Genomic DNA, 24,597 nt, shown 5'->3' with positions numbered 1-24,597 from the left:
GGACTCCCTTGTAACCCCTGTGGGTACCCCTTCGAGTAGTAGCGCATTAGACAGAACCGCACACGGATTGTCTTCCACATACCCTCTGGGTATATCAGAATCCCCCTAGGCTCCCTTGGAACCTCGCCATAGATAAACCATCAGCCGTCTTGCGGCTACAGTACATCGAGAATAGCACTCGGGGAGATTACTCGCCCGTACGATAGGGTAGTCGGGTTGTACAGCTAAGGGTACGGTCGATCCTCCTTAGTTAGAGCCTTGAAACATTGGGCCGAGTACTACTGCCAGACCCTTATGTATATTGCGATCTGTAGCACGTGACACTCCTCAAGACCATAGTTCCCTTTTCTATCGGGGGATCACACAACATCTCTTGCAGACCCGCTTGTGCAAAGGGGTGCAGCAGCAGCAGACATCAGTCCCGCAGTCTCGAGTTCGCAGATCAGCCATTCTGATCTATTAGATCCATCAGATCCACAGAAGCAGTCTATTCCGCCATCAGATCCGCCATTCAGATCTCTCAGATCCACCAGATCGGAGTCGTTGTGAAGGGTTCCTATACCGGGGTATAATTTTCGCAGGACTTTTGGCCGCATTGACATTTTGAGGATTTGGCCACTGCAGTATTGATAAGGAAGGAGTAAAACTAAGTTAGGAGTTTTCAGAAAGAAAAAAAAAGTCTGAGATCTTTCGGGGTGCTTATTGGTGATCTAGCCCATCAGAATCAGGACGATGAGCTGAGAATGGTGGTACCATTCACTTCTTAGTGAAATTTTTTTAGGCGGTCCCAATTTTCAAAAAATCCGGTTGGAGTATGGTAGAAACTAGAGCTCAAGCGATGGCCAATGAAAGGATGGACAAACTTGAAGAATCAATGCACAACCTCCACATTCAGCTTACCGGACTATGTAGCATGGTCGAGAAAATAGTCCCGAACGGCAAGGAGCAAGCCCACGAGGAGGAGTATAATGGCACTGAACATAATGAGGGTGAGTCTAGCCACTCTCCTCACATCTAGCACACCCACCCACCACCCAGTCAACGACCTCCCAAGTTGGATATGCATAAATTTGACGGTTCTCACCCGTCGGCTTGGATAGCACAAATGGAGCAGTATTTCAAACTGAATCACATCTTCGATGATGTGACTCAGCTTATGTTGGGGAGCATGTACTTGGACAATGAAAGGTGGCAATGGTGGGAATGGCATCAGCGTTGCACTGGACCTTTTAGGACTTGGACCAAATTCACCAAAGCTCTTCAAGACCGCTTTGACCAGGAATCATCTTTTTTGGGTCGTCTTACTAAGCTCCGATAGACTGGTACAGTGGATGAATATATTACAGCTTTTGAAGCCTTAGCCTTCCGCACTTGGGGTCTCTCAGATGTGTTCTGCACGGAATGTTTTATCAGTGGTCTTAAAGAAGCTATCAAAGCCCAAGTCCTACTGCACCACCCTCCCACATGGACGGAGGCTTGCAAGGTAGCTCGTAACGTGGAACGTGCATTAGCAGCCCAATACAGTCGCCCAAATTTCTCTGCTAAAGGTCGCCCCCCATAGGCTCACAACACGAATCAAACACTTAAGGTCCAAAAGGTGTCACCTGCGAAAATGGCCGAAAGAAGAAAGAAAGGCCTATGTTACTACTGTGATGAAAAATACTCCCCAGGTCATAAATGCAAGGAGCCCAAATTTTTTCAAATTGATGCCACTGACTACAGCTCAACAGAGGAAGATCCACCACTGGAGGAACAGGGGCCGCTAGAAGAAGACAACCAAAAGGACAATGTCTCTGACGAACCAGTTATTTCGTTGCATGCTTTGGCAGGGATTTCTTCCCCTAAAACTCTCAAAATCAGAGGTTTTATTAAACATCGCCCAGTAGTAGTCTTGATTGATAGTGGAAGTACACATAATTTCATCCATCAAAAAGTCGCAGAAGCAGTACATTGTTTTGTACGAGCAGTTTCTAACTTCCAAGTTCAAATTGCGGATGGAGGCATAATGAAATGTGAAGGCCGCTGTGAAAATGTCAAACTTCAAATGGGGGATTATCAGTCGAAAACCCACATGTTTGCCATACACATGGGGGGTTGTGACATTGTCCTCAGCGCTGAATGGCTCCGCACTCTTGGGCCAATCACAATGGATTTCCAGGAGTTATATATGAGTTTTAAGCAGAACAACTACACACATACCCTCCGTGGACTCCAGGCGGGAGCCCCCTCTATCATCAGCTCGCATAGGATGGAAAAATTGTTAAAAAAGGGCAATCATGGAGTTGTAGCTCAATTTAATGCCATCCAGGCAGTCGAAGCAAAGCCTCTGCCAATTAATCCTGAGATGCAACAGATTTTAAATAACCATCTGCTGGTCTTTGACAAGCCTCATGAGCTTCCACCCTCGTGAGGGGAACATGATCATAGGATCACCTTGGTTCCAGGGGCCCAACCCCCAAATGTGCACCCATACAGATATCCATTCACCCAAAAGAATGAAATAGAAAAAATCATCAAGGAACTTTTGGAAGCAGGTGTCATTCGTCCCAACATTAGTCCTTATTCATCCCCAGTGGTCATGGTGCTCAAGAAAGATGGGGAGTGGCGGATGTGTCCCGACTTCAGGGCCCTCAATAAGTTGACAGTCAAAGATAAACTTCCCATCCCGGTGGTTGATGATTTGCTGGATGAACTCAATGGGGCTCAATTTTTCACTAAGCTGGATCTTCGCTCAGGCTACCACCAAATTCGCATGAAGGAAGTCGACATCCCCAAGACTGCTTTCAAAGCTCATGAAGGCCATTATGAATTCCTGGTCATGCCATTTGGTCTTTGTAATGCCCCCTCTACTTTTCAGAGCCTTATGAACCACATTCTCAAACCATATCTCTGGAAATTTGTCCTTGTCTTCTTCGATGACATCCTCATCTATAGTTGCACTTGGGCTACACATCTTCAGCATGTAGATCTACTCTTGCAACTGCTCCGCAAGCATAAATTATTTGTCAAGATGTCCAAGTGTTCGTTTGGCATGGAAGAAGTAGAGTATTTGGGCCACATTGTGGGGCGTGAAGGTGTCAAGGTGGACCCCAAAAAGATCCAGGCAATGCAGGAATGGCCTCAATCTAAGACCTTGAAGAGCTTGAGAGGATTTTTGGGTCTCACAGGCTATTATCGTAAATTTTTCTGCAACTATGGTCACATAGCGAAGCCCCTCACCCAACTCCTAAAGAAAAATTCATTCTTCTGGAATGAGGAAGCACAACAAGCCTTTACAGCTCTAAAAAACGCCATGTGTTCCACTCCAGTCTTAGCACTACCTGACTTCACCAAATCTTTTGTCATTGAATACAGGTATTGGGGCGGTCTTAATGTAGGAAGGGCGACCGTTGGCCTTCACAAGCCAACAACTCAGTGGGAGGAATCTAGGCCAATCTACCTATGAGAAGGAAATGATGGCCATCTTACATGCAGTCGAGACCTGGCAACCTTACTTATTGGGGCGACGTTTCCAAATCTGCACAGATCATCACAGTCTTAAATATTTTTTGGAGCAACGCCTATCCTCCCCACAACAAAATAAATGGCTAGCCAAAATGCTGGGATATGATTATGAGATCATTTACAAGAAAGGGAAAGACAATAGTGTAGCAGATGCATTATCTCACCAATTTGACGAGGAAAGTACTCTGCTAGCAATTTCCCTCCCCATTCTAGAATGGATTGAAGAGGCTCGCAGGGAATGGTTTTCACACCTTGGGCTCTCCCAACTCATTTCTCAATTGCAGGTAGATCCAACTTCCACCAAGGGCTACTCGTGGCAGGATGATATTCCTCGCTACAAGGACAGAGTTGTAATATCACCAACATCCACCCTCAAAAGTCGCATTTTGGCAGAATTGCACTCATCTCCCATTGCAGGACATTCGGGCTTTCAGAAGACGTATGCTAGCACCAGAAGATTATTTTTTTGGACAGGCATGAAAAAGGACATCCTTACTTTCGTAGAAGAATGTGATGTTTGTCAACGCCACAAAGGCGAAACCGTCAGCACACCAGGCATGTTACAGCCATTGCCCATTCCGACATCAATTTGGACGGAGGTTTTTATGGATTTCATTACAGGTCTTCCAAAGTCAGGGAACAAGTCAGTCATCATGGTGGTTGTGGACCGACTATCGAGGTATGCTCATTTCTGCGCCCTACCGCACCCGTTTACACCAACTTTTGTTGCTCAATCTTTCATGGATCAGATCTTAAAATTGCATGGCATGCCCACTTCTATTGTGTCCGACCGCGACTCGATCTTCACCAGTAATTTTTGGCAGGAACTCTTTAGAATACAAGGCACTCAATTCAAACTTAGTACTTCCTATCATCCGCAAACAGATGGTCAAACCGAAGCCGTCAACAAATGTCTAGAAACCTACCTTAGGTGTTTCACTTCGGAAAAGCAACACCTTTGGGTACAGTGGTTACCTTTCGCTGAATGGTGGTATAACACCAACTATCATGCCACCACCAAACTGACTCCCTATGAAGCAGTATATGGTCAATTCCCCCCTTCACCTACTTCGTATCTCAAGGGATGCTCAAAACTACAAGCAGTGGATCAACTCCTACAGCACTGCGTAACCATGCTCACCCATCTTCGAGAGAATCTTCATCAATCTCAGAATTGCATGAAGCAATAGGTAGACCAGCATCGCTCAGAGCACCAATTTCAAGAAGGGGATCAGGTCTTTTTACGGCTACAACCATATAAGCAAACATCACTCAAGGACAAGGGGTGTCAGAAACTCTCTCCCAAATTCTACAGACCATATCAAGTACTTTAGCGCATTGGAGAAGTGGCCTACAAGTTGGCCTTGCCACCTACTGCAAAAATCCATCCAGTTTTCCATGTCTCATGCCTCAAGAAAGTGATTGGGAACAATTATAGAACCCAGACCAGTCTACCTGAATTGGATGAAGAAGGGTACATCTGGCTTCAACCCAAATAGGTCCTAGACACACGAGACAAGCAACTGCGTGGCCACATGATTAAGGAAGTCCTCGTCAAATGGAAAGACACCTCTCCTGAAGATGCAACTTGGGAACCAGCCACTATTCTTCAGCAATTTTCGCAGCTTCAGCCTTGAGGAGAAGGCTCGTCTTAAGGGGGAGGGCATGTTAGGGTCCCACCCTAACCCCCTTATTTATGTAATGGGATCACGTCATAGTCAAGAGTCAATAAAGCCCATATTAATAATTGTAAGTGGTTAATCCACAATTAATGACGGAACCACAGTTAGTTGCAAATGGGCCGTAGTATTAGATAGATGGTATTAATAAAACCCACGGTATTGGCCCATGGTATTGCGTGTATGAGTCATATATAAAGGATAGAGAATCCCTGCGAGGAGCATCGTGTCTTATTTTGTAGTCGAGCTCTGCTCTATTGTAGGTTCCCCCCTCGAAGAGGCAAGTGAACATTACTCTCTGAATAATAAAATCATTGCTATTCTATGTTCTGGGTATCTTTTCTTCGTATATTCTGTATTTGGGTATCATTTTGTAGGTTAAGAGCATAACATGTCTACTCGGTGCCTGTGTGTGCCTGCCTGCCTCCTACCCAACCCGCGCTAATGACTTGACCACCGACCTATTCACCAACCTGTCTGTTGTCGTGTCTGCGTCTGCAGCCTAGACACCCTGTGGCCACCACACATCTCACCCAACCTGTGGCTAGGGTGGTTCGGCCTCGACGTCTGCCTGCACCATCGTCCTTAATTCAGAATGCCCAAATTGCTTGCTTCCGCGCCTAAGAGAAGGCCCTAGCTTGCATGTCTTGGATGATCTTATGTTGGATTGATGATGAAAATCATCTCCATTGTCATATATTTATATCCTTAGACCCTCCACGAATGGTCATGTTGACCTATGTCAGCCAACCCATAAACATGGCTTTCCAACTATTTCTGCACGTCGGCTTGTGGCTAGGGTGCCCACACCCAGGATTTCCCAGTCATACAAAGCCTCCATCCAAACATTTAGTCATTTTCACCTCATGACTTCACGTTTCCATCTGCAGTTGTGCAACCTGCCCACACTCGTCCATCATGTGGTCTTGTTTCTAGCCACCCGCAACTCGAGGGCCTTACATCCTCCCCCACTCGAATTCATTTTCATCCTCGACAATTCTTCATCCTGGCAACCATCTGTCACCAAGATAACCATCCACACAACGGTGTATATGGATAATCCAGATGTCCACTACTCAACCTATTTCACAACATAGATATGCTACTACTCGGGAAGGAATCATGTGTTGGTACCCCTCATGTCAATGATTAGTTGGGTAGCTAATCCAACCATGCATTACCTCAATAAGAACTCATGCCCCTACATCATCATGATTGTCCACTACATTCTACATGTCAACCTATGTCATCTCACCCCTATATGCCCACTCAAAGTGTTTGGAGACTGACTGCCATGAGCAGTTAACAATGAGCCTCATCCTCCATGATAGTCTAAGATGGTAAGAAGGGAGCAGAGCCTAAAGGCTCTCCCTCGCTAATCAGCTCAATCCACCTTTCTAGATCGTCCACTTCCATTCTCTACAAATATGCCTGCCGATCCTCCATATGGACATTCTGTTATGAAACCAGCTCAAGAAACGATAGAAAAGATAGATCAACGCCTTAGAATTCAGCCTCTTCGAGGGGGCAACCTCCTTTACATTACATAAATGAACAATTCTTGGATGATACAAATGAAAATTCCTCCTTTCTATATGTAGGAGTCTAAGGGGTCATAATATAATCAGAGCCAACATAACAATAATAATGTAAGGGCACAATAATAACAATAGTGGGCTTCTATGGGGCACAATAGTAACAATATGGGCACTACATGGGTACATCAATATAATAAGTTGGTTATACTAATAACAATAAGGGGTTACACTAGTAGTATAGGGGCCTAACATGCCCCTCTCCTTCAAAAAGTGTTGTCCTCAACGCTTGAGTAGTTCTTGATGCTTCTGTATAAAATTCTTGTCCTCTCATGTGGAATCTTCAGCGAGTAAGTTCTTCCACTTGATGAGATACTCTGAAATTGATCAATTTCGTAGCTGTCGGGTTCTTGTTTCTGTGACTGCTCCAAGTTCCAATATGATTTTTCCTTCCTCTTCAATTTTTGGCAATATTGTTTGAATTGGGATATTTTGCAACTTTTGAATAAGTGGCCATACTTCTTCGTCCTTCTTCGATTCATCCCTTGCTTCATTTATCCAATCTGGTTGGATAATATAAATAGCACAAAACAATGTTTCCACATTCTCATCCTTAAAGAGTCTTACCATTCGGTAAGGTCACCATTTCTTAAGTGCATGTAGTATTGCCAACATTTCCTTCTCATAAATAGCTTGCTTGAGATGTAGCAGTAAAAATACCAATAACCTACACCAAAACATTTTTCACTACGATGTTTACCTACCTATTGTTTCATTTGATTTTGCACTGAAGTGGCGTTATCTTTTAAAAGTTGGAGAACTTGTTGTTGATGCTTGATGTGATCTTTCACTGCTTGAAACTTTTTCTTCTTGATATGTCCTTCTACCTCAAGAGTTTGAGGAGTGGTAATTTCTTCCAATCCTTTTCAAGATATGGTCGGATTCATTTCTTGATGCTCGATGTGATCTTTCACTTCTTGAACATTTTTCTTCTTGATATGTCCTTCTATCTTGATAGTTTGAGGAGTGGTTATTTCGAACAATGAATTACAAGATATGGTTGGATTCATTTCTTCTTTCTCGATGTGATCTTTCACCTCTTGCACATTTTTCTTCTTGATATGTCCTTCTATCTTGAGAGTTTGAGGAGTGGTAATTCTTGCCAATGCTTTACAAGATATGGTCTGATTCATTTCTTCTTTCTCTAGGGTGGGGTCTTGGCGTATATCTTCTTCTTTTGATATTTCTTGATCCTTTTCTTCCTCCTCTTCATATTCTATGTAAAATAATTTCTTCTCAGCACACTTATGACCTTTAGTGCATTTACTATCACAATTGTAACAAAGCCCTTTTTCTCTTTTTTCTTCCAATTGTTGTGGTGTAACCCTTGTAGGTTGTGGAAGGCTAGGAGAAACAACACTTCCATATTTATAGTTGTGAGGGGTACGTTTGCTGGTTTCCATAATTTTTCTTTCCACTATGTCACAAAGCCCTTTTACTCTTTCCAATTGTTGTGGTGTTGCTCTAAAGAAGGTGTTGCTCTTTGTATCCTCATAATGTGCTATCATTTCCTCTGTGAAAATTGACCACGTAACAAGTTGTTTACGAGAACAAAGCCCTTCGTACCATAAAAATTGATCTGGTTCTAAATATGAAGATGCAATACATACCTCTTGTAATAGTTGTACACCACGTAGATCAAAATATTGCTCCATCTGAAGTATCCAATTTGCCGGATCCTTTCCATCAAACTTACTCATCTTGATTTTTCTTAATTTTAGGAGCTTGACCTTGAAACGACTGGAACTCTGTACTTTCAGATCTTTAAGTTCTGAAATTGTGACCTATAGTAGCCCTCTGTGTCCTCTTTCTAATGCCACCAGTCTGATCCAAATTGGATTCTCTAAGAAAGAGTTATGCACAATCTCCCAAGATGACCTGATTATAGACCTTTCCAGAAGAGCAAACTTGTATGAAGCGCCATGTGTCACTGTTTCGATCTTTGGATCTGAAAAAGATATACAAAAGACTACAGTCTGTCCTCTTTCTGTACCTTCTGATGAAATTTCAATCCGATACCCAGAGAGAAAGTTATGACGATTTCCCCCAAGTCACCGGTTTTGAATGTAATTCAGGAGTCTGCAAAAAGACCAACTTCCTCAGATCATATCTCCACAAATATCGCGCGAAAAGCTCTGAAATTCGGACCCAAGGTTCAGCGCGATTGCTTCTCAAATGGATTTTTTTGTGACTTCTGAAACGTCACAGAAAAAAAGTTATAGTGAAAATGCCACGATGACCTGTTTGGAGCAGCAAAACCCTAGAATCCAAAGCTCTAATACCAAATGTTATGAAACCAACTCAAGAAAATATAGAAAAGATAGATCAACGCCTTAGAATTCAGCCTCTTCGAGGGGGAAACCTCCTTTACATTACATAAATGAACAATTCTTGGATGATACAAATGAAAAGACCTCCTTTCTATATATAGGAGTCTAAGGGGTCATAACATAATCAGAGCCGACATAACAATAATAATGTAAGGGCACAATAATAACAATAATGGGCTTCTATGGGGCACAATAGTAACAATATGGGCACTACATGGGTACATCAATATAATAAGTGGGTTATACTAATAACAATAAGGGGTTACACTAGTAGTATAGGGGCCTAACACATTCGGCCTCACATACTCTTCGTCATCGTTATCTTCCATTGCTTCCAACCTCTGAGATAGGTCCAAGATGCTATCTAACAATGATCTGATAACCTGTGACTGCTCTGCAAGTTTTTCTTCTGCAATAGACAACTGCTTACAGATTTCTCCATCTCGCGTCTAATTCTCCATGTTCATCACTGTCAACTTACATTCGGGCTTAGTTACTCCTAAGGTTGGAACACCAATGGGTACATCCTCTCGTCTATCGTAAATGTACAATTTCTTCATATGGAGAACAATCATCGCATCGAATTCCTTCATGAATTCTATACCTAGTATAACCTCATTGTAATCTATCTACACCATAGTGAAATCAAATTTCCTTGTCCATTCACCAAGTGTCACATCCACTTTTTCAACCACACCAATCTCAGAATCTGGAGGAGAATTCATTGTCTTCATCTATGCCTGTACCGATAAAAAAATCAGCCTAATTCTTCTCACAGTATCCTTGCTCATGAAGTTGTGAGTTGCACCACTATCCACCATAGTAAGCACAACAACACTTCGAACTTTCATTTCGACATACTCCAATTTGTTTCTTTTCGAGTCTCTTCGTGAGACTGCTTCCATAGCCACCGCAGGTCCAAGGATCCGCATAACGCCTACAGAATTTTCTTCTTTCTTCTTTGCATTGGATTGTGCCAAAGCATCCACCTTTGGTCTCGAAGGACAATTATTCACCATGTGAGGTTCCTCACATATCCAACACTTCAGTGGTTTCTTCATCTTCAACTTTTCATTTGATTTCGAAGTCTCCTCTTTCGTAGTCTTTTCTTGCGATTTCTCAAACTTCTTCTTCTTCTCATTGGAATCCTCATAGTAGTGTTCCACCAAATGACCACACAGAAAAAGCCTCCTCAACTATCTTAATCTTCTGTATCTTCACTTCATTCCACGCCGAAGGTTTTAGCCCAATGATAAAGTTGAATACCTTATCTCTCTCTGCCATGTCTGGAAGTTCCAGAACTACACTTGAGAACTCTCGTTGATATGCCTGCAGACTTTCCGTTTTCTTTATATACTTTATCTTCATCCTTGTATCCCATGTTTCGTCTTGTGGACTGAAGTGGGTTTTCAAAGCCTTCTTCATGTCATCCCATGAAGTTATGTCTTCAGCATTGCCATTGGCAATCTGATCCATCCTACTTCGCCACCACATCTTAGCATCCTTCATCAAGAATTAAGCAGCTACCTTCTCTTTGGTTTCCTCATCGGATAATCCTAAATGTTCCATATCCCATAGAAATTTTCCAAGAGTCTTCACACTCCTTGTCCCATCATAAGAATTTGGCTGCTTGATTTTGACATGAGTCACTCCTCCACCTGAGTTGTCTCTCACAAATTTCTTCAAAACCATGATCTCATTCAGAGCGTCATCAAGAGCTTGCTGCAATTTCAAGATTTCAGCCAAACCTTGATCTCTTGCTTCACCAATCTTCTTGACTTCTTCTTCCATTTGTGTATACTTCCATTCAGTATACTTGTATCGAACCTTGAGGTCTTCAAGTTCCTCCTTCAGCTTCACATGGCCTTCATAAACCTGCATCTTTTTAGCCTTCATTGATGTCATGTCAGAACCCAATTCCTCCATGTGATCCAATACCCTGTCAAGAAAAGCCTCTCTAGCATCATGGCTAGATTCACCTGTCATAAGCTGAGGTCCATTCGCCATTTCTGCCATCTGCTTCCTTTCTGATCTAGTATAAACCATAAACATGCAAGCCTGAATCACCTCTCAGATTTCTTCGTTACGTATTCTGAATCAACCATCAGTTGCACTTCAACTTGTTCTTTGAATTAGGCCTCTGATACCAGCTGTCACATTAGTACAGTTTGTATTAGCTTTCTTCCGTAAGCCTGATTCAACTGAATCAAGCTTTGATACCAACTATCATGCTGCTACATTGGCAGTAATCTTTCAACCACACTATAGGAGGTGTGACACCACCAACCCTTTTCTTTTTAACAATAATAACAATCGAGGACTATGCCTTATTTCTATACATAGAATATTTTTCAACTACTAAGTACAATTCTTCATTAAACACACAACAGAAACTTTCGCATCATAAACCTATCATCACCATTAACATTCAAATGGATAGTAGAACAACATCGGAGGGGAAACTCCCTGTAAATGTGAGTCTACCCATATTAACAATGATAATATTCAGATTTACATATAAATCTTACAACAGAGGGAAATCGCAAGTTTCTCCTCTTACTTGCAAAATCTAACTTTCCTACACTACCGTGCAGCTTCGCCCAACCACTGGGCAAAGTCACATGAGTTGCTGCGCAACTCATGCACCTATCACACTTGTCGCACAATCTGGGTGCCTGTTCAACCATCATGTCAAATGTGCACACCTACCCGTCGTTCACCCTGGGCGCACTTCACCACACCCGCTCGTTTCGTCATTTTGTCATTTCATCGTGCCACCCATCATCACTCACCCGTGCCTGGTTCACCCGTTCACCGACACCTTCACCTGTCGCATGAAATTTCGTTTCGTTTGGGAGTGCACACCATGACCGCCCAAAACTCATCTATCATTTCGTTCGTTCGTTGTGTCGTTGTGCCTAGGGCACGTCTGCCTGACTCACCCATTGGCACAACACTTTGCACGACCAACCATTCACCCGACACCCTCACCCTGTTCGTTCACTCGATGGTCCTCTGTTCAACCCATGTACGAGTGCCCACCTGAACTGACTTTATCTGGCTTGCCCGCTCCACCATGCATTTGCACTACCAAACGACCCTCTGGTTACACCAACTCGGCTGTCTACTCGGCACTCGTGTGCGCCCGCCCGCCTGCTACCTGACCCACACTAACGACCTGACCGCCAACCTATTCGCTGTCATCTCTGTGCCTGTGGTACGCCCTGTGGCCACCACACAACTTGCCCAACCTATAGCTAGGGTGCTTTGGCCCCTACATTCGTCTACACCATTTCCCTTAATTCAGATTGCCTAGCCTCTTTGCTTCTGTGCCTAAGAGAAGGCCTTAGCTCACATGTCTTGGATGATATTGTGTTGGATTGATGATGAAACTCCTCTCCATCATCATATATTTATATCCTTTGGCCCTTCACGAATGGTCACGTTGACCCATGCTAGTCGACCCATAAACATGGCTCTCCAACTATTTCTGCATGTCGGCTTGTGGCTGGGGCGCCCACACCCGGTACCGCCCAATCATATAAAGCCTCCATCCAAACACTTAGTCATTTTTCACCTCATGACATCTCGTTTCCACCTATGGAGTCATTTTTCGCCTCATGACATTGTGTTTCCACCTACGACTTCCCAACTTGCCTACGCTCCTCTGTCATGTGGTCTTGCCTCCAACCACCCGCAACTCGAGGGCCTTACAAACGGGGTATGAATGGAGGGGTATGGAGGAAGGGAGGTTTGGGTGGAGTTGGTGGAACGAAGGGCTTGATGGGGTAGGAAGATAATTTTTTAATTTGTTTTTAAATGTCTTTTATTTTAATTATTTTTAATTTTTTAATTTTTAATTTTCTTAATCTTAAAAAAAAAAATTTAGAATATTTTTTTCCCTTGAATTATATGTATTTTTTGAAATATTTTCCTTTTATTTATTTATTTTTTGATATATATTATTAATTTTTATATAAACTTTTTATTTTTACAAGTTAATTTTGGTTTGTTTTTACATTTTTATGGTTAAATTTTTTATTTGATTTTTTTTTTGTCATGAATCGGCCTCTCGCCACCCCTGGCCGATGGGGCCGTCAAGTGGGCTAGGAAGGAGGTTTGGTTGGGCAAGGAGGGAAGGAGGGTAGGAAGGTGGGCACAAGGGTGCAATGGTGTGGATGTAGGAGAGGGAGAGGTGGCGTGATTAGGGAGGGAGGTAAGATTAAGGGTGGGCTAGAGTAGGGAGGTATCGACAGAGGGGTGGGAATGGAAGGAGGGAGGAGTGGAGTAGGTGCGTATTGGAAGAGGGGTCAGCATGGAAGAAGGGAAGCATGGAGTAGGTGGAACCGAGATGGGGATGCAAGGAGGGAAGCATGGAGTAGGTGGAACCAATGGGGGGATGGGGTAGGCAATTTTTTTTTTTTTCTAATTTGTTTTTTGTTTTGTTTTTCTTTTTAATTTTTCTTTTCATTTAATTTACTTCTTAAAAATTTGTTTTATTAAGTTTTAGTTATTTATTTTTAATTTTTTTTATTATTATTATTATTATTATTATTATTATTTTAGGCTTAGCAGGACTCTCTCATTTTCCATTTTACATGTCCATTATTCACCCCGCAATAGGGTGAAGGTAGTAATAGATTCAAACCCAAGATCTGACACTTCATTCCACGGCCATTGCCACTTGAGCTACCCCATGACGGACTAAATTCAATTTTTTTATTTAAATATTTAAATTTAAGTTTATATATATATATATATATATATATATATATATATATATATATATATATATATATATATATATATATATATATATATATATATATATATATATATTTATATATATATTATTTTTTTTTAAACATAAAAAAAGTTACTTATATTTATATTTCTTATTTTTTCTTCCCTTAAATTATGTTTTTCTTTGAAATATATATATATATATATATATATATATATATATATATATATATATATTTGATTTATTTTTTGTCATGAATCGAATCGTCACTAGTCCTAGCCAGTTGGGCTGTGGGGTGGGCACGGAGGGAAGCCCGGATAGGGTGGAAAGTGAGGGAGGTGGTTGGGAGGGTGCGGTGGTGTGGGAGCTAGAGAGGGAGGTGTGGGGTGGTTGGGGAGGAAGGTAAGAGGGAGGGTGAGGTGGAGTGGAGTGGTGAGGTATGTATGGAGGGGTGGGGAAGGAAAGAGGATCTGGTGGAGTGGGTGCAATGGAGGGTGGCGTGGGGTAGATAGCCTTTTTTTTTAAATTTGTCTTTTTCGGATGATGATGATGATGATGGTTAACGTCCACTGAGACCAAACATTGGTCTATCAGACAAGAAACAAATTATTTAGTTCTATTTAATATTTTATTCCTATGCTCAAAAATCTTGGAGAGAAACCTTCGGAATTCACTATAATTTGGACATCGTAAAAGGCTAGGAATGTCAGTGTTGCAACAAAGATTACGAAATTGAGATCTAATGTGGTTGTATGTAGGGCACTCTAAGAGGAAGTGATTTTCATCCACGATGTTCATATTCTCACAGAGATACCAGATCCTTTCCATCCACGGTCTTTTAGGAACTTCCCAATGACCCGTTTCACTATGGAGCTCATGAGAGTTCATTCTAATCTTCGCTATATTAGTTTTCCTTTTTGAGCTAGTTAAAACAGAGAGATACTTTTGATTTTTCTTATTACTTTCTTTTATTTTTTATTTTTATTTTTATTTTTATTTTTAATTTGTTTTTATTTTTTAAATTTACATTTTTTATTTATATTTTTAAATTTAATTTTTTTAACATTTTTTATTTTATTTATTTATTTATTTATTTTAAATTTTGTTTTCATCTCTTTATTTAAATTTTTTATCTTCTATCATTTTTAAATTTCATTTTTTTCCCACTGTTTTGTTTTTTTAAATTTATTTTAAACTTTTATTTTTATTTTTTTTTTAACATAAAAAAAAGTTGATTTAGATTTTTTTTCCCTTAAATTATATGTATTTTTTTTGTTTTGGTTTTTGTTTTGTTTTTTTTATTTTTTTGATTTTATATTTTCCTTTTTTATTTAAGTTTTGATATTTTTTTCTTTTGTTTTTATTTTAATTTAAATACTTTATTTTTACAAGTTCATTTTTTGCTTTCTTTTTTAATTTTTTTTATGGTTTTTTTTAATATAGAATTTCTTATATTTGATTTTTTTTTTGTCATGAATCGGCCCGTTGCCATCCTAGGTTGGTTCAGACGCGAGGTCGGTGGGGAGGGAGGGACGTTGGGGTGGGGTAGGAGGGGAGGGAGGATTGTTGGTAGGAGGGTCCAGTGGTGCGGGGCCGGGGGAGAGGAAGGGGTGGCATGGTTGGGGAGGGAGGTAAGAGGGAGGATGGGGTCGGGTGGGATGAGGACGTACGTAAGAAGGGTTGTGTCATGCCCCCAAGCCGATGGTAGTCTTCCAACCACTCTTAGCGAGGTGCGGCACCACCAAACACTTTATTTTCAACAATACTTATGTTCATGGACTACACCTAATTCACTTCTTCTTACTTAGTTTGTTCTTCTCAACCAAGTATTATTACATTTAACCTTTATACCAATGAACACCCATACACATTCATTATCAACAGCAATTATAACAAGAACACAATTGCACAATATAAAGGGAGGGGTAACTCCCTGAACAATGAGTCTGTGCAAAATATATGTATTAATCAATCTTTCAACAATACAAGCTTTTACAAGTGTCCTTGGCAAAATCCAAGTCTATACTTAGCCAATTTACAATCATGGCAAAACTGCCTTCACACACCTTTGTGCACACCTTGGACGGTGAGCGGGTACTCACCTGAGCTACCAAGACACCCCCGTCAAGTCTCAACACAAACCGGTACTTCAATCAACCCACAGCACACCTTGCCCAAACCTTCGACTTTCACCAAGTGCGAGTTACAACCGTGCACAAGTCCAACTCAAGCGCATGAGCTATGCACTTATACAAGTCCCTTATGCGCACTTCTCAAACCTGCACCTCTATGCGAAGTCCTTGATCGAATGAGTGATTGAATGGTGATGTTTGAACGCTCCAAACATTCCACAATATATACACATGGTAATGGGGTGGTGGCTCACCTAGCCGACCACCAAAACATGGTTTACACACCCCTTCCTAAGCGTTGAACATGTTGGCCTACTCCCCATCGCAAGTCAATCTCCAACTCCATCGTTCCACGTTCCAAGTGATAGTATAAACTCCCATCACAATCCTTGTATCATCGCAATGTTGTATCGTTTCGTCGCACCTCCGTGTGCCTTGACTCGTCGGTCCACCCGCGCCCGCACCTTGTGCGCCAACTCGCCGGTTCGCCCGCGCCCGCGCCCGCGTGTGCGCCAACTCGTCGGTTCGCCCACGCCCACGCCCGCGTGTGCGCCAACTCGTTGGTCACTCGTGCCCGCGCCCGGCGTGTGCCCTGACTCGCCTCTCGCCCACATCATGCCCGGCGTGCACCCTGACTCGCCTCTCGCCCCCGCGCCCGTCACATGACCACGCCCTCGCCCGGTTCACCCGGTGCCCAACCGCATGTGTACCCGAGGACCTTACATCCTTCTCCACCTAAAATCATTGTTGTCCTCGACAACATAACATCCCGGTAGCCATCAACCAAGATCATCAATATCCATGATGTCAACTCCTCCACATACGGCAAACATCCCTGCAACATATGTAGAACTCCATCTCCACCATGTCTCGCCTTAGTAACCAACTGTCACCAAGCTCACCATACCAAGGTATACACCTCATCGGTATGTCATACATCAGATATCATCTCAATCCATGATCATCGACTCCTCTGTCACAATCTCCACTGCAACATCTGTGTCGACCCCATCATGTGTCATCATGTGAACCTCTGTCATGATACTCCAACAAGTGCTAACACATCTCTACCATGTGCCAACATCTCATCCCAATAGCAACATCATCCTGTACACTGGATCCCCTCATGACTCAAGCTAGTTGGGTAGCTAATCCAACCATACGCCCAAACCACAAGAATGCACATTCTTCCATCACCATCAGTCGTTTCTCAAAACAACCTGCCACATTCTTGACTCATCAAGAATCTATCTCCATAAGTGCAAACCATGCTCAGGTCCATGGAAACTCCATCCATCTCATCTGCAACATGTCATGACACTTGATGCCAAGCCATCCCTGCATCATCAGCCATACCTGCTCAACATGCTTTAAGGACTCATTGCCATGAGCAGCTAACAATGAGCCTCATCTTCTCATCCATCTAAGAAGATGTAGAGGGAGTAAAGCCTGAAGGCTCTCCCTCACTAATCAACTTGGTCCATCTATTAGGATCCTCAATCTCCATCCTTTATAGATAAGTAACCTAGTCTTCCCCTTGGACATCCGGCCTCACATATACCTCCTCATCATCATCATCCTCAACCAACTCTATCCTTCTTGACAAATCCAAGATGCTATCTGAAAGTGTCCTGATGACCAATGACTGCTCGGTAAGCTTTGCCTCAACAGTAGACAACCGCTTACTCATGTCTCCCATTCTCTTCTCATCCTCCATTTGCATTACTCCAAATTTACAATCAGGCCTTGTCACTCCAATGGTTGGCACACCAATGGGTACATCCTCCCTTCCATCATAAATGTAGAGCTTCCTCAAATGTGGAACAATCATAGCATCAAATTGTTTCATGAATTCCATCCCCAATATGGTCTCATAGTCATCTATCCACACTATAGTGAAATCAACCTTCCCTATCCATTCACCAAGTGTAGTGTCCACCCTTTCAGCCATACCAAGAACTTCAATAGGAGGAGAATTGACTATCTTCATCTGTGCCTTTGCCGGTACAAATTTCAGCCCAATCCTTCTCACAGTATCTTTGCCCATGAATTTGTGAGAAGCTCCACTATCCACCATAGTGAGCACATCAGCACCTCCAACCTTCATCTGAACATACTCCAACCTGTTCCTCTCTGGATCTCTCTGAGAGACCACCTCTGAAGTACTAGAAGCACCAAGTATCTGCATCATCCCCACAGAATCTCCTTCATTCTTCGCATCAGATTGTGCAATCGCAACCACTTTCGATCTAGAAGGACAATTCTTCACCGTATGTGGTCCAACACATATCCAACACTTCAAGGCTTTCTTCGTCTTTGAACTATGATCCGATTTCAAAGCATCATCCTTCTTCTTCTCTTTCGGCTTATCAGACTTCTTCTTCTTATCATCAGAAGTCTCATCATAATGCTCCACCAACCTGTCAACAACAGCAAAAGCTTCCTCAAGTGTTCTAATCCTCTGCCTCTTCACTTCATTGTGTGCCCAAGGCTTCAACCCAATAATGAAGTTGAACATCTTGTCCCTTTCCGCCATGTCAGGAAGTTCCAGACCCGCACTTGCAAACTCCCGTTGATATGTCTGTAGGTTCCCGGTCTGCTTACTGAACTTAATCTTCATCCTTGCTTCCCATGTTTCATCTTGAGGACTGAAATGGGTCTGCAAAGCTTTCTTCATGTCATCCCACGAAGTAATGTCACCAACACTACCATTGGCAATCTGATCCATCCTCCTTCGCCACCACATCTTAGCATCCTTTGTTAAGAACTGAGCAGCTACCTTGACCTTCGTCTCATCATCAGATAGACCTAATCGCTCCAAGTATTGCTCCATGTCCCATAGAAAGTTTCCAAGAGTCTTTGCACTCCTTATACCATCATAAGATTCTGGTTCCTTGACTTTCACATGAGGCACTCCTCCACCTGAGTTATGCCTCACGGCCTTCTTCAACATCGCTATCTCATCTATGGCTTCGTCAAGATATTTCTTCAAGTCCATGATCTCTGCAAGACCCTGGTCCCTTGCTTCTTCAACCTCCTTGACCCTTACTTCTAGTTGTGTACACATAAGATCAGTGTACTCATGTTGTGTCCGGAGTTCATCAAACTCTTCCTTCATCTTCAAGTTGGCCTCTTGCTCCTTAGTGAACAAGTCCATCTTCTTATCCCAGGATGTTTCCATAACCTCCATCCTCAGCAACACCTTTTCCATAAGTGTGATAGTAGCATCTTGCATATGATGACTAGACTCAACCTGAGATTCGGCTGCCATCTCTAACAAATTCTTCTTCTTTTGCAATCTAGTTTCGACCATCCAACGGCTTCACCAAGATGCCTGCAACCCATGTCCTTGATGCAACACTTACCAGAAAGTGTTCACCAACCTCTTTCACCTACAAGTCCCTGCTTCCACCGTTACCTCGTCACAAGCAAACCTACTCTGATACCAACTTCACTTCGGTAAAGTTGTGTAGCAGCATCAACGTTCAATGCCCAAATCAGCTGCTCTGATACGACCTATCACGATAGTGCAATGGGATCAACACTTCATCGTCAACCCGATCAGCTTCCTGATCATCAGCTTTGATACCACCTGTCATGCCCCCAAGCCGGTGGTATTCTTCCAACTGCTCTTAGCGAGGTGCGACACCACCAAACACTTTCTTTTCAACAATACTTATGTTCATGGACTATGCCTAATTCACTTCCTCTTACTTAGTTTGTGTTTCTCAACCAAGTATTATTACATTTAACCTTTATACCAATGAACACCCATACACATTCATTATCAACAATAATTATAACAAGAAGACAATTGCACAGTATAAAGGGAGGGGCAACTCCCTGAACAATGAGTCTGCCCGAAATATATGTATTAATCAATCTTTCAACAATACAAGCTTTTACAAGTATCCTTGGAAAAATCCAAGTCTATACTTAGCCAATTTACAATCATGGCAAAACTGCCTTCACACACCTTTGTGCACACCTTACACGGTGGGCGGGTACTCACCCGAGCTACCAAGACACCCCCGTCAAGTCTCAACACAAACCGGTACTTCAATCAACCCATGGCACACCTTGCCCAAACCTTCGACTTTCACCAAGTGCGGGTTACAACTGTGCACAAGTCCAACTCAAGCGCATGAGCCATGCGCTTATACAAGTCCCTTATGCGCACTTCTCAAACCTGCACCTCTATGCGAAGTCCTTGTTCGAATGAGTGATCGAATGATGATGTTTGAACGCTCCAAACATGCCACAATATATACACATGGTAATGGGGTGGTGGCTCACCCAGCTGACCACCAAAACATGGTTTAGACACCCCTTCCCAAGCGTTGAACATGTTGGCCTACTCCCCATCACAAGTCAGTCTCCAACTCCATCGTTCCATGCTCCAACTGGTCGTATAAACTCCCATCACAATCCTTGTATCATCGCAATGTTGTATCGTTTCGTCGCAAGCAGCTCGGCCTTTCGTCACAACTCTGTGTGCCTTGACTTGCCAGTCCACCCGCGTGCCTGCACCGTGTGCGCCAACTCGTCAATTCGCCCGCGCCAGCACCCGTGTGTGCGCCAACTCGTCGGTCACCCGCGCCCGCGCCCGATGTGCACCCCGACTCGCCTCTCGCCCATATCGCGCCCGGCGTGTGCCTCGACTCGCCTCTCGCCCACACGCCCGTCGCATGGCCACGCTCGGGCCCGGTTCGCCCAGCGACCAACCGCATGTGCGCCCCAGGACCATACAGGTGGGGAGGAAGCGAGTGTCGGGTAGAGTGGGTGGAATAGACGGTGGGTGGAGTAGGCTTTTTTTTTTTTTTAATTTTCTTTCGTTTTTATTCATATTATTATTATTATTAATTAAATTTTTTCATTTATTTTTTTAAAATTTATTTTTTATTTTTTTTTAATTTCTAATTTCTAATTTATAAATTTAAATTGTTTTTATTTTTATTTTTTATTTTTTGTTTTCATTATATGTTTTTATATATTTTTTCTAACTTCAAAAAAAATTCATTTGGATTTTTTTCCCCTTTTAATATATGTCTTTTTGAAATATTTTCTTCTTTTAATTATTTTTTATTATTTTTTATTTTATTTAAATTTTTTATTTTTACAAGTTAATTTCGGTTTGTTTTACATTTTTATGGTTTTTTTTGGTTTCCTTTTTAATACATTTTCTTATATTGGATTTAATTTTTGTCATGAATCGACCCCTTGCCATGCCTGGCTAGTTGGGCCTCGGTGTGGCGGTCAAATTATTATTATTTTTTTTAATTTGAATTATTATTAATTTTTTTTTAATGTTTTATTTTATTTTTGTAACTTATTTTTTATTTTTCTTTTATTTTTTATTTGGATTTTATTTTCTTCTAATTTTTTAACTTTAAAAAACTATTCTTCATCTTTTTTCGTTAATATCTTTAAATTTTTTTTGTCTTCTTAAATTATGTCTATTTTTGAAATATTTCCGCCTTTTTTTATTTATTTTATTATTTGTTTTGTTTAAATTCTTAAATTTTACAAGTTAATTTTTAGCTTTTTATATTTAATAGTTTTATTTTTTGTCAATACTATATATATTTTATTATATTTTATTATTTTGTCATGTTTTTTACTTTATTTTTTATGTTTTACTATTGATATTATTTTTGAATTTTTGTGTGTTTTTTTTATTGTTTTCATTTTTTTCAATATTTTAATTTTTGTTTTCTTTTGTATTATTTTTTGTTTTTATTTATTTTCAATATTTTATTTTTTGTGTTCTTCATATTTATTTGTTTATATATTAGTTATTTATTTATTTTTTATTTTCTTCAAGGTCCATGTCGACCCTCTTCTAGCAACCCAATCCCGTTATGTGCAATTTAATAGTTGATTTTAAATTCTCCATTATAATCATTCGAGTCTGCCCCCACAATGTGTCAATTTCATGGTTGGTCTTTAAGTTTTCATTAGAATGGTCGAGTTCACCTAGACTGCGTGTCAATTTGACAGTTGATTTTTTTTCTTTTCTTTTTGCAATGTATCAAGTTGTGTTATGCTAAGATTTTAAAATCGTTATATATTTAGCATTTAAAAAAAAATACCCTTGGTATAATAACTTAGGTGTTAATTTTTAAAGATTTTTTACTCATAAAAAATTTCCATAATGTCATGCTTGAAATATTTTGAAAACTTAATATTATTTTATAGTCATAATATTTGTTTTAATTCTTTGGTTGAAATTTTTTTAAGATTTTAATGCTTTTATAGGTTGTGATATTTTATCTTTAATGATATGGTTGAAAACAGTAATAAGTATTTTTTTCTTAGCACGATGACTACAAATTGTTGGAATTTTAAGGTTTTTCTAATACATTACATTTTAAATTTAATGTCATGTCTAGAAATTGTTGGAATTTTAAATTTTTTGAAAGATGTGTTAATTCATCTCTAATCTCATGCCTGAAAATCTTTGGAAATTTAAAGTTTTTCAGAGACATAGTATTTTATTTTTAATTTCATTATTAAAAAATGTTGAAAATGTACTGTGAAAAAAAAAAACGTTATTCCAACATCAACACTTTCCGTTTTCAATGTGTTTTTTTCCTAAAAAAATTTGGTTCTTACTATTATTTTTAAAAATTTCTGAACATATACCACAAAAAATGTTATTCCAACATCAACACTATTCGTTTTCAACGTCTTTTTTCAAGTTTTTTTGGGGTTTATGGGCTAGATTACCCATTTTGAGGTAATAGTTCCCATTTGATCGGTAACTATGTTTAAAGTAATCATGATTGATGATGGTCAATTTTCATATTGAGACAATCCTTATCATAATGCCATGTTGGACCATGGTTGATTATGGTTAATTTTCATATCGAGACAATATTTGTCACAATGCGATGTTGGACCATGGTTGATTTTCATATCGAGACAATTTTTGTCACAATGTGAAGTTCAAACACGTTTGACCACGATTGACCATGGCTTTCCATGTTTGGTTCTATAAAACATGGTTGACCATCATCAACCATGGCTGGCCATGGTTGACAATGATTGTCCCTTATTGTCCATGATTTTTATATGTAGACAGTTTTTCTCATCATGCGAGACGAGACCATAATTGACCACAGTTGACCATGGTTATTTATGGTTGACCATGATTGACCATGATTGAAATTATAAACTAAAGTTAATAATAAACACAAGGGATTGATATTATGAATCCAAGGGATTAATACTAAAACTTCAAGGGGTTATTAACCCAAGGGACTAATATTATAAACCCAGCATTGGTAAACCCTACTATAAATATTACAAACACTAAAATAAGCATGGTTTATTTTCATGGTGAGACAATCCTTGTCACAATGTGACATTCAACCATGGTTGGCTAGGATTGACAATGGTTGACCATGGCTGATATTATAAACCTAAAAGAATAATAACCCCAAGGGATTGATATTATAAACCTACGAGATTAATACTAAATCTCCAAAGGATTGTGAACCCAAAAGAATAATAATAAACCCAAGGGACTAATATTATAAACCTAATGTATATAAACCCTAAGATAAATATTATAAATGCTAAAATAAATGTGATTCATCATCATTGATTTTCATATTGAGACAATCCTTATCACAATTCTGTGTTTGACCATGGTTGACCATGGTTGACATCATGATAAACCATGATTCACTGAGGAATAATGAACCCAAACGATTGATATTATAAACCCAAAGGATTAATACTAAAACCCCAAGGGATTATGAACCTAAGGGAATAATATTCAACCCAAGGGACTAAATATAAAACCAATGTATAAAAACACTAAGATAAATATTAAAAATACTAAATTAAACATGGAAGAATTAATAAGCCCTAAGAATTAATATTTTAAAATCAAGGGATTAATAAACCACAAGAATTAATATTGTAAACTCAAGGGGTTAATAAACCAAAGGGATTATTAATATTATAAACCTAAGGAATTAGTGAATCCAATGGATAAATATTAAAAATCCAATGGATTAAATCTTTTAATATTATAAACCCAAGGAATTAGTGAACCCAAGGGATAAATATTAAAAGCCTAAGGGATCAAGAAGCACAAGGGATCGATATTACAAATATAAACAATTAATAAAACCTAGGAATTAATATTCTAAAAACAAAGGATTAATAAACTTGCTTGATTATTAATATTATAAACCAAAGCTATTAATAAATCTTAGATATTGTTAGTATTATAAACCCAAAGAATAAATAAAGTAAATGGATAAACATTATAAAGCTAATGGATTAAACCCTTAATATCAGGGTTTAATAAAGTGAAGGGGTTATTATTATTATAAATCCAAGGGATTATTAATATTATAAATATAATGGATGAATAAACCCAATGCATTATTAATATTATAAGCCCAAAGAATTAGAATTATAAAAATAGATGATTAATAAACCCAAGGAATAAATAAACCCAACAAACTGATATTAAAAACCTAAACGATTAATGAACTCTAACAATTAATATTTCAAAGTCAAGGGATTAGTAAACCAAAGGGATAAAATGATAAATGAATGGAATTATTAATATTATAAACTCAAAGAACAAATAAA

This window comes from Pinus tabuliformis, chromosome 3_1 (assembly GCF_031772625.1).
Source record: "Pinus tabuliformis cultivar Carrire ecotype Pingquan chromosome 3_1, CPIR1, whole genome shotgun sequence".
NCBI lineage: Eukaryota > Viridiplantae > Streptophyta > Pinopsida > Pinales > Pinaceae > Pinus > Pinus tabuliformis.
This window is presented reverse-complemented; position numbering follows the sequence as displayed.